The sequence below is a fragment of the Halichoerus grypus genome, chromosome 1 (genome assembly GCF_964656455.1).
Source record: "Halichoerus grypus chromosome 1, mHalGry1.hap1.1, whole genome shotgun sequence".
In the NCBI taxonomy this organism is placed as follows: Eukaryota; Metazoa; Chordata; class Mammalia; order Carnivora; family Phocidae; genus Halichoerus; species Halichoerus grypus.
This window is the reverse complement of record NC_135712.1, coordinates 19440630-19455123: the sequence shown is the minus strand read 5'-3', so window position 1 is coordinate 19455123 and position 14494 is coordinate 19440630. Positions and strand designations below refer to the sequence as shown.

The following is a 14494-nucleotide window of genomic DNA, read 5'->3' as shown; positions in this document are numbered from 1 at the left end:
ATAACCTCAGTGTGCGTCACTATTGCTCCTAAGGGGTCCTGGTAAGTGTTCTGCTATTGCATAAGGAACTAAGGGACAGTAAAGTAAATGATCCAGGCTCTTATGGAATTTGAAGAATTTAACAACTCTGTATTTTGTAGCTGAGTAAATATAAATATGTGTGTGTGTATGCGCACTTCTTTTTTCCATTACAATTTTGTTTGATTTTTATGGAGAAAAACATTGTCCCATTCCAGTTCTAAAAATTCAATCAATCTTCAAGATCATTTATAACTGAGGCATCTGGTGGCTCAGTCAGTTGAGCACCTGAGTCTTGATTTTGGCTCAGGTCATGATCTCAGTGTCCTGGGATCAAGCCCCACGTCAGGCTCCACGCTCAGGTCAGAATCTGCTTGTCCCTCTCCCTCTGCCCCTCCCCCCTCTTTCTAAACTAAATAAAATCTTTTTAAAAAAATAAATAAATAAATTACTAATCATAACTTTTTTCTAAAATATTTTAACCCTTTATTTAAAAATCCACAGAAAAAAATCCACAAAATATCTCTTCATAATATTAAGTACTTGAAATACCATGGCTTATTTACTTTATATTCTCAAAACTCTTTAATGAATATATTTGTAGTTACCATGTAACAATTACTTACAATGTGGGAAACAAATTACATTTTGCTTCTGTGCTTTCATTTACCCAACGCACAGACTTATGATTTACAGATTTTTTTATTTTTTTATTTTTTTATTTTTTTATTATGTTATGTTAATCACCATACATTACATCATTAGTTTTTGCTGTAGTGTTCCATGATTCATTGTTTGCATATATAACTTTTGAGTCATTTGCCATGTTAATTAGCATTTTAATGACATTAGTTTCTGCCATTTATAAATATTTAAAGGAGGAAAGATAGCTAGCTTTCATGGTTGCTTAACTATAGCCAGGAGAATGAACTATACAATATTTAATGGTTAAATGTACTAAAAATAATGCCTGAAACTCCTCTCTCAATGTATTTCACTCTATACCCATCAATCATACGATTATATCTGATAAACATTAGATTAAAAATAATCTTTTGCAGGGACACCTCAATGGTTCAGTGAGTGGAGCATGCAACTTCTTGATTTTGGGGTCATGAGTTCAAGTCTCACGCTGGGTGTAGAGATTACTTAAAAAAATTAAAAAATAAAAAAATAAAAATTTTCTGCAAAATAACCATTAAGAAAGTGATTACCCAGAAAAATCAAAGGCATACTGTTATTAAGTAAAACAGAAAAATGTTAAGTCAAGATAAATTCCCTTTGTTGTTTCTGCCCATTACAGGAAAGGAATTATATTTGTTAGTGAGTTTTGTTCTCTTCAGAACTGCATTTACTATTATCCAGAGTCTTCTGTGATCACCAAAGTTGGTACGTAGAGTGGAAGTCAGCATTCAGAATTGATTACATGACTTCTAAGAGGCAGACTATGTACTAGATGTTGAATAATTAGAGACAAAGGCTCAGTTCCTGCCCTGAAAGAATTGACATTCCTTTGGGGAAAACACTCAAGCCCTATAAGCCAGAATGGAAGGTCACATAATCATTCCCAAAGAAAATAGGGTTAAGTCTCCCTAGTCCAGCGTTAGACACACTCATCTCAGTGACTAAGTAAACAGGAATAACTGTTCTTCTTCAGACTCTATTGAAATGCCAGATAAACAGATACCTTGCCAAGTGTTTTAAACACTTGAGTACTAATCCTCAAACCAGCTTTTGGTTTATGCCTGTGAAGTCCTAGAGGAAGAAAATATTTAATATCTCATCCAAGGTTACATATGTAGAATTACAGGTTAAGATTCAACATCCCATCATATCACCCCACTTCCTCATCCATGCCTGCCTGGCATAAAAGCCAGCTTCTTTCTTCTAAAAAGCACAGTGCCCCACCCCCCATTGCTGGTTCAATTTATTTCAACCAACAAAAGTAATGGAAAAAGATCAAACATAGATTAAACATTTGTCTGATGGGGTGCCTGGGTGGCTCAGTCAGTTAAGCGTCTGCCTTCAGCTCAAATCACGATCCCAGGGTCCTGGGATGGAGCCCCACATCAGGCTCCCTGCTCAGTGGGGAGTCTGCTTCTCCCTCTACCCCTCCCCCCTGCTCGTGCTCTCTCTCTCTCATGCTCTCTCTCAAATAAATAAATATAATTAAAAAAATAAAAATAAACATTTGTCTGATTATCTTCCTAAGTGTTTAAGACTCTTTTTTTAGGATAGCTATTAATCTTTCATTAAAGCTCTACTCCAATTATCTCCTGACCATCACGCATACTCACACATCCCATGTAGGTGAAATTTATAAAATGAGGAGGATGAATTTCAAAATTGGGGTGTATTTTTTTATTTAAATTCAATTTAGTTAATACATAATGTATTATTAGTTTCAGGGGGTAGAATTTAATGATTCCTCAGTTGCATATATCACCCAGTGCTCATTATATCAAGTGCCCTCCTAAATGCCCCTCACCCAATTACCCCATCCCCCCCACCCACCTCCCCTCCAACAACCCTGTTTCTTTCCAATAGTTAAAAGTCTCTTATGGTTTATCTCCCTCTCTGTTTTTATCTTATTTTATTTTTCCTTCCCTTCCCTTATGTTCATCTGTTTTGTTTCTTAAATTCCACATATGAGTGAAATCTTATGATATTTGTCTTTCTCTGACTAATTTATTTCACTTAACATAATACCCTCCTAGTTCCATCCATGTTGTTGCAATAAATAAATAAATAAATAAATAAATAAATAATAAAATAAAATAAAATGGTAAAAAAAATCAGGGTGTATTATAAATAATCCTTGCAGTAAAATGTCTCCCTCTGGCTTTAATTCTCTATAATTTTATCATAACTTCTTCTACAACTTCCCATTCTCTGATGGAATTTAATATCACATTATAAATGTTTTTTGGATAACAAACTTTTTGTTTGCAGGTCAATAAGATCACAGACATTTATAAATACCTATCCAAATAAACTCTAAACTCCATCACACCTCACCTCCGATAAGGACAATATACATTCCTAAAATCAATTGAATGATTGTCCCCAAGCCAGAGGATACTTAGAATTGGAGGTAAAGAGCATATAAAATTTTAAAAGATAATTAATGTGGAAAGTGAAATACATTCATCACTAAGCAATTCCGTTCTACTTTTAAAAAAAAAATTTGAATAATTTAATTTTTGTAACTTAATGACAATAACATGTGATGGATTTCAATCTGATTCTCAAAATAATCTCGCAAAACTAGCCTCAAGAATTACCAAAAGAGGGGGCGCCTGGGTGGCTCAGTCGTTAAGCGTCTGCCTTTGGCTCAGGTCATGATCCCAGGGTCCTGGGATCGAGCCCCACATCGGGCTCCCTGCTAGGCGGGAAGCCTGCTTCTCCCTCTCCCACTTCCCCTGCTTCTGTTCCTTCTCTCGCTGTGTTTCTCTCTGTCAAATAAATAAATAAAATCGTTAAAAAAAAAAAAAGAATTACCAAAAGAGCTCTTTTTCATGGCACGTTGGAGGTGGTAGGCTGCATTAGGATGAAGCTGAACATCTCTTTCCCAGATCCTGACTGCCAGAAACTCACTGAAGTGGACAATGAACACAAACTTCGTACCTTTTATGAGAAGTGTATGGCCACAGAAGTTGCTGCTGATTCTCTGGGTGAAGAATGGAAAGGTCATGTGGTCTGACTCAGTGGTGGCAGTGAAAAACAAGGCTTCCCCATGAAGCAGGGTGTCTTGACCCAAGGTTGTGTCTGCCTGCTGCTGAGTAAGGGGCATTCCTGCTACAGAACAAGGAGGACTAGAGAAAGAAAGCACATATCTGTTCAGGGTTGAATTGTAGATGCCAATTTCAATGTTCTCAACTTGGTCACTGTAAATAAAAAAAAAAAAAAAGCATGGAAGACATTCCTGGATTTACCAATACTGCTGTGCTTTGTCACCTGGGGCCCCAAAGAGCTAGCAGAATCCATAAACATTTCAATCTCTCTAAAGAAGATGTTGTCCACCACTATGTTGTGAGAAAACCCCTAAACAAAGAAGAACTCGAGAACCAAAGTGCCCAAGATTCAACGTCTTGTTACTCCCTGTGTCCTCCAGCACAAACTTTGGTGTATTGCTCTAAAGAAACAGGGTACTAAGAAAAATAAGGAAGAAGCTGCAGAATATACTGAACTTTTGGCCAAGAGAATGTACGAGGCCAAAGAAAAACTCCAAGAACAGATTACCAAGAGACAGAAGCCATCCTCTCTGAGACCTTTTACCTCTAAGTCTGAGTCCAATCAAAAATGAGATTTTCTGGGAGGAGCAAGATGGGAGAGGAGTAGGAGACCTAAATTTCATCTGGTCCCAGGAATTCAGCTAGATAGGGATCAAACCATTCTGAACACCTACAAACTCAACAGGAGATGGAAGAAAAAAATAGCAGCAACTCTCTGAACAGAAAAGCGACCATGTTTTGGAAGAGTCATATTCTATCCCTTCATAGTAGCTAACCTTATTTTTGGTACATATATATAAGTTGTTCTCTGTTTAAAATTTTGGGATACAGTTTCTTCTTACAGACCAAAATATACCCTAAATCTGTGGTGTATGGCTTTGTTCTAGTCTCCTGCCTGATCACATTCTCTCCCTTTTTTTTTTTAAATCCTCTTCTTTCTTTTTTCAACCAACTTCTTATCAATTCCTTTTATAAAATCGTTTATAATTTTCATCTTTACAGTCATATTCCATCCCTTCATCGTATTTACCCTTATTTTTGTACATACATAAGATTTTCTTTCTTTAAAATTTTGGGAGGCACTTTCTTCTAACAGACCAAAATATTCCCAAAACCTAGTGTGTGGCACTGATCCATGCACCAGCCTGATCATATTTGATCATATTCTGTTTTTTTTGTTTGTTTGTTTGTTTTTATCTTTTTCTTTTTTCTTTCTTTCCTTTTATTTCCCCTGGTTTCAGGTCTCTTCTGATTTGTTTACTGTATATTTTTGTGGGGTCGTTGTTACCCTGTTAGCATTTTGTTCTCTCATTCATCTATTCTCCTCTGGACAAAATGACAAGATGGAAAAAATCACCTCAAAAAAAAGAACAAGAGGCAGTACTGACTGCCAGGGACCTACTCAATACGGACATTAGTAAGATGTCAGAACTAGAGTTCAGAATGATGATTTTAAAGATACTAGCTGGGCTTGAAAAAAGCATGGAAGATATTAGAGAAACCCTTTCTGGAGAAATAAAAGAACTAAAATCTAACCAAGTCGAAATCAAAAAGGCTATTAATGAGGTGCAAACAAAAATGGAAGCTATAACTTCTAGGATAAATGAGGCAGAAGAATTAGTGATATAGAAGACCAAATGATGGAAAATAAAGAAGCTGAGAAAAAGAGAGATAAACAATTACTGGATCACGAGGGCAGAATTCGAGAGATAAGTGATACCATAAGACGAAATAATATTAGAATAATTGGGATCCCAGAAGAAGAAGAAAGAGGGGCAGAAGGTAATTGTAGCAAATTATAGCAGAGAATGTCCCTAATTTGGGGAAGGAAACAGACATCAAAATCCAGGAGGCACAGAGAAACCCCCTCAAAATCAATAAGAATAGGTCAACACCCCAACATCTAATAGTAAAACTTATGAGTCTCAAAGACAAAGAGAAAATCCTGAAAGCAGCTTGGGAGATCTGTAACCTACAATGGTAGAAACATTAGATTGGCAAGAGACCTATCCACAGAGACCTGGCAGGCCAAAAAGGACTGGCATGATATATTCAGAGCACTAAATGAGAAAAATATGCAGCCAAGAATACTATATCCAGCTAGGCTGTCATTGAAAATAGAAGGAGAGATAAAAAGCTTCCAGGACAAACAAAAACTAAAGGAATTTGCAAACACAAAACCAGCCCTACAGGAAATATTGAAAGGGATCCTCTAAGCAAAGAAAGAGCCTAAAAGTAACATAGAGCAGAAAGGAACAGAGACAATATACAGTAACAGTCACCTTACAGGCAATACAATAGCACTAAATTCATATCTTTCATTACCCTTAATGTAAATGGGCTAAATGCCCCAATCAAAAGACACAAGGTATCAGATTGGATAAAAAAACAAGACCCATTGATATGCTATCTGCAAGAGACTCATTTTAGACCCAAAGACACCCCCAGATTGAAAGTGAAGGGGTGGAAAACCATTTACCATGCTAATGGACACCAAAAGAAAGCTGGGGTGGCAATCCTTATATCAGACAAATTAGATTTTAAACCAAAGACTATAATAAGAGATGAGGAAGGACACTATATCATACTTAAAGGGTCTATGCAACAAGAAGATCTAACAATTGTAAATATCTATGCCCCTAACATGGGAGCAGCCAATTATATAAGCCACTTAATAACAAAATCAAAGAAACACATTGACAACAATACAATAATAGTAGGGGACTTTAACAACCCCCTCACTGAAATGGACAGATCATTTAAGCAAAAGATCAACAAGGAAATAAAGACTTTAAATGACACACTGGACCAAATGGACTTCACAGATATCTTCAGAACATTTCATCCCAAAGCAACAGAATACACATTCTTCTCTAGTGCCCATGGAACATTCTTCAGAATAGATCACATCTTAGGTCACAAATCAGGTCTCAACTGGTACCAAAAGATTGGGATCATTCCCTGCATATTTTCAGACCACAATGCTTTGAAACTAGAACTCAATCACAAGAGGAAAGTTGGAAAGAACTCAAATACATGGAGGCTAAAGAGAATCCTACTAAAGAATGAATGGGTCAACCAGGAAATTAAAGAAGAATTAAAAAAATTCATGGAAACAAATGAAAATGAAAACACAACTGTTCAAAATCTTTGGGATGCAGCAAAGGCAGTCCTAAGAGGAAAGTATATAGCAATACAAGTCTTTCGCAAGAAATAAGAAAGGTCTCAAATACACAACCTAACCCTACACCTAAAGGAGCTGGAGAAAAAGCAGCAAATAAAGCCTAAACCCAGCAGGAGAAGGGAAATAATAAAGATCAGAGCAGAAATCAATGAAATAGAAACCAAAAGAACAGTAGAACAGATCAATGAAACTAGGAGCTGGTTCTTTGAAAGAATTAATAAGATTGATAAACTGCTGGCCAGACTTATCAAAAAGAAAAGAGAAATGATCCAAATCAACAAAATCATGAATGAAAGAGGAGAGATCACAACCAACACCAAAGAAATACAAACAATTATAAGAACATATTATGAGCAACTCTATGCCAGCAAATTAGATAATCTGGAAGAAATGGATGCATTCCTGGAGATGTATAAACTACCAAAACTGAACCAGGAAGAAATAGAAAACCTCAACAGACCTATAACCACAAAGGAAATTGAAGCAGTAATCAAAAACCTCCCAACAAACAAGAGCCCAGGGCCAGATGGCTTCCCAGGGGAATTCTACCAAACATTTAAAGAATTAATACCTATTCTTCTAAAACTGTTCCAAAAAATAGAAATGGAAGGAAAACTTCCAAACTCGTTTTATGAGGCCACCATTACCTTGATCCCAAAACCAAAGACCCCATCAAAAAGGAGAATTACAGACCAATATCCTTGATGAACATGGATGCAAAAATTCTCACCAAAATACTAGCCAATAGGATCCAACAGTACATTAAAAGGATTATTCACCACGACCAAGTGGGATTTATCCCTGGGATGCAAGGTGGGTTCAACATCTGCAAATCAATCAATGTGATACAGTACATTAATAAAAGAAAGAACAAGAACCATATATCCTCTCAATTGATGCAGAAAAAGCATTTGACAAAGTACAGCATCCTTTCTTGATCAAAACTCTTCAGAGTATAGGGATAGAGGGTACACACCTCAATATCATAAAAGCCATCTATGAAAAACCCACAGCGAATATCACTCTCAATGGGGAAAAACTGAGAGCTTTCCCCCTAAGGTCAGGAACACGGCAAGGATGTCCACTATCACCACTGCTATTCAACATAGTATTAGAAGTCCCAGCCACAGCAATCAGACAACAAAAAGAAATAAAAGGCCTCTGAATAGGCAAAGAAGAAGTCAAACTCTCACTCTTTGCAGATGATATGATACTTTATGTGGAAAACCCAAAAGACTCCACCCCAAAACTGCTAGAACTCATACAGGAATTCAGTAAAGTGGCAGGATAGAAAATCAATGCACAGAAATCAGTGGAATTCCTATACACCAACGACAAGACAGAAGAAAGAGAAATTAAGGAGTCAATCCCATTTACAATTGCACCCAAAACTCTAAGATACCTAGGAATAAATCTAACCAAAGAGGCAAAGAATCTGTACTCAGGAAACTATAAAATACTCATGCAAGAAATTGAGGAAGACACAAAGAAATGGAAAAATGTTCCATGCTCCTGGATTGGAAGAACAAATATTGTGAAGATGTCAATGCTACCTAGAGCAATCTACACATTTAATGCAATCCCTATCAAAACACCATCCACTTTTTTCAAAGAAATGGAACAAATAATCCTAAAATTTGTATGGAACCAGAAAAGACCCCGAATAGCCAGAGGAATGTTGAAAAAGAAAAGCAAAGCCGGTGGCATCACAATTCCGGACTTCAAGCTCTACTACAAAGCTGTCATCATCAACACAGTATGGTACTGGCACAAAAACGGACACATAGATCAATGGAACAGAATACAGAGCCCAGAAATGGACCCTCAACTCTATGGTCAACTAATCTTCGACAAAGCAGGAAAGAAATGTCCAATGGAAAAAAGTCTCTTCGACAAATGGTGTTGGGAAAATTGGACAGCCACATACAGAAGAGTGAAACTGGACCATTTCCTTACACCACACACAAAAATAGACTCCGAATGGTTGAAAGACCTAAATGTGAGACAGGAGTCCACCAAATTCCTAAAGGAGAACACAGGCAGCAACCTCTTCGACCTCAGCCTCAGCAACTTCTTCCTAGAAACATCGCCAAAGACAAGGGAAGCAAGGGCAAAAATGAACTATTGGGACTTCATCAAGATAAAAAGCTTTTGCACAGCAAAAGAAACAGTCAACAAAACCAAAAGACAACCGACAGAATGGGAGACGATATTTGCAAATGACCTATCCGATAAAGGGCTAGTATCCAAAATCTATAAAGAACTTATCAAACTCAACACCAAAAGAACAAATGATCCAATCAAGAAATGGGCAGAAGACATGAACAGACATTTTTCCAAAGAAGACATCCAAATGGCCAACAGACACATGAAAAAGTGCTCAACATCACTCGGTATCAGGGAAATCCAAATCAAAACCTCAATGAGATACCACCTCACACCAGTGAGAATGGCTAAAATTAACAAGTCAGGAAAAGACAGATGTTGGCGGGGATGTGGAGAAAGGGGAACCCTCCTACACTGTTGATGGGAATGCAAGCTGGTGTGGGCACTCTGGAAAACAGTATGGAGATTCCTCAAAAAGTTGAAAATAGAGCTACCCTACGACCCAGCAATTGCACTACTGGGTATTTACCCCAAAGATACAAATGTAGGGATCCAAAGGGGTACGTGCACCCCGATGTTTATAGCAGCAATGTCCACAATAGCCAAACTGTGGAAAGAGCCAAGAGTCCATCGACAGATGAATGGATAAAGAACATGTGAATATTCTGCAGTGCAATACTATGCAGCCAACAAAAGGAATGAAATCTTGCCATTTGCAACGACGTGGATGGAACTGGAAGGTATTATGCTGAGTGAAGTAAGTCAATCAGAAAAGGACATGTATCATATGATCTCACTGATATGAGGAATTCTTAATCTCAGGAAACAAACCGAGGGTTGCTGGAGTGGTGGGGGTGGGAGGGATGGGGTGGCTGGGTGATGGACATTGGGGAGGGTATGTGCTATGGTGAGCGCTGTGAATTGTGTAAGACTGTTGAATCACAGACCTGTACCTCTGAAACAAATAATACATTATATGTTAAAAAAAAAAGAAGAAGAAGAAGAAGATAGCAGGAAGGGAAAAATTAAGAGGGGGGAAATCGGAGGGGGAAACGAACCATGAGAGACTATGGACTCTGAGAAACAAACTGAGGGTTCTAGAGGGGAGGGCGGTGGGGGGATGGGTTAGCCTGGTGATGGGTATTAAAGAGGGCACATACTGAATGGAGCACTGGGTGTTATATGCAAACAATGAATCATGGAACACTACATCAAAAACTAATGATGTAATGTATAGTGATTAACATAACATAATAAAAAAAATTTTTTTTTAAGGTAAAAAAAAAAAAGGAAATGGCCAGGTGCCTCTGAGAGGCATCTGTTTTCTTCCAAGCCTGAAACTTCCCTTGAAAAGCTGCCTAAGAAAAAGTAAAACGCTATCACTTACCATTCATTTAATTCATTAAAATGGGAGGCAGAATAGTGATGCAGTTGAAAGCATGACCTCTAGCATCAGAAGTCTGGGTTCTATGCCTGGCTTCACCATTTACAGGCTCTGAAATCTTGGCCAAATTACTTAGATTCTCTGTGCCTCTGACAAAATGGAGATATTAACAGCTCTTACCACATATGAATAATAAATAAGTTAAACCATGTGGTTCACTTAGAAGAGTGCCTTCTACTTAGTAATGGTCGAGAAGTGTTGGCTATTAATATTAATGTAGATTTTCCAGCAGCCATTCTCTTCCTCTGCCTCCTTTACCGTTTAGCAGTTTGACTCAGCCTTATAGCATCAAACCAACAGTCCCACTAGGACTCCGGACTTTGTTCAAGACCGATAATCTTTTAGTTACATAACTCAGCCTACTCACTAGTGCCACATATTTATCATGTCCTCATTATCCCCCAGCCTCCTGCCTGCTTTATTCCTGGATCCCAAATACACCAGGACAAATATGTATATATACACTTGTATCCCTCCCTCTGTCCTTTCTTCCCAAATTCAAATCTCAATGTGACTCCATTCTACTCACTAGCAAACATGCTTCACACTTCCTTGAGCCAATATGCAATCTCTATAATTGCCCTGTTTAAAATGTCCTCTGGACAGCCACATGATAGGAATATATCACCTTTATCTTCCATTTCTCCTTCAATAGCCATTTATTTTCTTACTTTCCCAAATGATACCTTCACACCCATTCTTCATCCTCAATCTTCTCTGTTTGCTGTTTTCTTCAATCAGATCGCACAACTGCTCGAGACTGCACACTCTAAAAATATTTCCTTAAGTCTGTTACCCTCTCTAGCTAATATCACACTGTCACATTTCTCAAAAGTGTAGTCTAAATTCCCCACCTCCACTTCTTCACCTACAAATACCTTTACATCTGACTTATGTTCCCATAGCATTTTGGATGCTTTCTTTCAAACAAAAAGTATAGGACTCTTGGAGGGCAATAGGAGTGGGGTGTGCATGTGTGTTTGTATTCCTCATCATCCTACGTCTCTATAACATTTGATATTGTGTCCTCTGCTTTATTGTTGAGACGCTTTTTGCATTGTGACACTGCACTTTTCTCTCTCTTTCTGCCTCTCGGACTCAAAGTGAATAGGTTGCCTTCAATTGGCTCATTTTCTTGCTTAAATGATTTACTCTTTTGCTAAAACTCCTACTATCATTTTACGTTATCATTTGTAACTGTTTTGATTTATGTATGGCTTTTGCTTCCAATTGTTAAAAAAGTATTTAATTTTATTTTGAGAAGCATTCTGTTTGCCACACTTCTCAATCTCTTCAGCCTCCTCCTAATGGAGGATGACCTACATGTGGTAATGAATCACCTTGTTCTTCTTGACTTGATCTGAGTGCCCTGTGGAAGATGTGACCCAGAACTGTTACAGCTCCCATCCTGAATTTCCTTTTTTCCAGCATCATTGAGGTATAATTGACAAATATAATTATATATATTTAAAGAGTACAATGTGATGATTTCATATATGTGTACATTGTAAAATATTTACCATAATCAAGTGAATTAACATATATATCACCTCACAGAGTCACCTTTTTGGGTGTGTATGGTGAGAATTCTTAAACTATACTCACCAAATTTTAGAGTTCTTGTCACCTAAAAACCAGAATCCTGACTCTAGGCCCTAATCTTAGATCCCAAAGAATGCTTCTTACAGGTTTTGATAACATACCTGGAGAATTGGCATAGTTAGTATGGCTGCTAAAATGTTCTATGTCCTATGTTCTATGAAATCATGGGTATTTATTTTAATATATGTGAACTTGTACAAGGTTGTGAGATTACGTAAGCTATTGGTTTCATCTTTTGTTAATCGAGTAGAAAAATACATATATAATGTATATCTACCAGGCACTGACTATAGGATTCTCATAGAAACACAAAATTTTATTGCAATATTAATGAGAGAGAAACCATTGAGTCCCATTTTACAAAATGAGGAGACATTTTCCAAAGTTGTACTTTTAGTTAATTTTCTGAAGCTTACCTCTGTTTCGTATGACTCAGTTTCTTGTACTGACTACTAAACAGAGTGACCATCTTTAAAGTGAACATTGTAAGGTTTCTCAAGGAGACTTTTAATTATATTTTGAAATAATATGCTTCTTTCATGTAAAGATCAATATCAATGTTTTAGCATGCAAAGGGAAACTGCAGCCAATATATGAAATTTTATTCTGTACATCCCTTTTTTAAGGAATACCTTTTATACCTTTATTGAGGTAAAATTTAGATACCTTAAACAGCACCTGTTCTTAAAGGGGTACAGCTTGGTGAATTTTGACAAATGTATACACCCATGTAACCACCATATCAAGATACAGACCACTTCCATTCCACACAAAAGTTCCCATGTGGCCCTGCCACATTTAAATTTAATCAACAAAATTGTCAAAAACAGAGGAAGAAAAGTGTGGGATAAAACTTACTCATTGCAAAAGAAAGTCGAGTCAGCATACAATAGAAAATCAGATACAAACATTTATTTGGGCCATATATTATAGCTGAAGAAAAGAATAGCAAGAGAGAATAAAGCTTACCTGAGTAACCTAACAATCAAGGGAAAGGTGAAAAAGACATCATTACCTAACACTAGAAAGTATATCAATGTAGTATAAGAAACAACTTTTCTTACCCCTCCCCCCACTTTGCAAGTGCCATTAATCACTGGGAACAAAGTAATAAATGATATGGTCAACAGCAATTTTAATTGAAATGCAGGCATTTGACTTTCTCATAAATGTTTTTTTTAGTAAAATCCTAGGGCATAGTGTTGGGAAGCGTGAAGCAGGGGCGTAAAGGGACTGTCCAGTTATGTGGTCTGGTTATCAAGCTTCATGGGGGTTTGAATTAAGATAAGGAGAAAGTATCACCTTTAGGCTGTTTCTTTTAAATAAAGCATTGCCTCAGTTGGCCGTGTAACAGAAGTGGGTCACGCACAGTTTAATATCCTGGTTGCCGGTATGTGGGCAGGATTCTCCCCCCCACACACAATGGAAGTGGGCATTGGGAATATCTGAAAGGAGATACTTTTCTCTGAAAGCGGTGGTTTGTGCGCTCACACTCTTACCTGCTTCCCAGGAGCAGAAACAGAATGCTGCCCCATAAAACAGGGAAGAGGTTCTTTTGACATTCTTGTGACTGCTGGCATTTTGAAGAGAAACGAATGTGTCTCAGTGAGCACAGGGCACCAACTGACAATCAGTGGCCGATGTTTGGTTCTTTAAAGAAGGCACGACACCTCATGGTCAAATCCAGTTGTCTTGGCTTCCTGGGTACCTGCATCCTTAGCAGTAGTCATGCCAGGGCAGGACTGACCCTTGTGTTCATTGGGTCCAGAGTACCATGAGTAAACTGAGCTTTATCTATCAGTCACTTTATACTTCTTTACATCCTTGAAAATTATTCCAGCTCCCTCTGAGAAATCCTGATTGGCTGTTAGAGAGATACTATCTGATTAATGATACCAATAAGTTACAGCTAATAGAATTTTCATTGAAAATAGCCACTGAACCCAGGATGCTGAGAGAAGAATTAACAGATGTTAAAAGAGGGAACCACTTGTTAAAAAAAAAAAAAAATCTTTGTCCAAATGGATTAAAAATGTCTTTTGCAATCCCAGTTAGGAGGAAAAAAGGTCAGACAACTTCTTTGATTAGGCAGCTCAGTGTTTTCATGTGCAATAAATGCAAGTAGGAAAACAGTGGTATAAATAATTTCTCTAGTCAAGGAATCTTTTCAAACAAAAGAACAGTAAAATGAACAGTATCACTGATAATAATATTCTTCTCTTTTCTAAGTTAGAATATTTGCAATAGAAAGAATGTTTTGTGTGTCAGGATTCATGTTCTTAAAGTTAAGCCCGGCTTAGATGAGAAAATTAATCAAATTTGCAAGTTATTCTCAGTTTTGCAGTCTGGTTGCTTGAAAGTCTCTAAATAAACAAATCTGTGTCTCTACCTAAAACAGTAAATAAA

At 37.3% G+C, this 14494-nt stretch overlaps 1 pseudogene; it reads left to right on the top strand.

The window, feature by feature from the left end:
- The first annotated feature begins 3351 nt into the window (after nt 1-3351).
- On the top strand, nt 3352-4324 carry LOC118537738 (small ribosomal subunit protein eS6 pseudogene; annotated as a pseudogene).
- The last annotated feature ends 10170 nt before the right edge of the window (nt 4325-14494 follow it).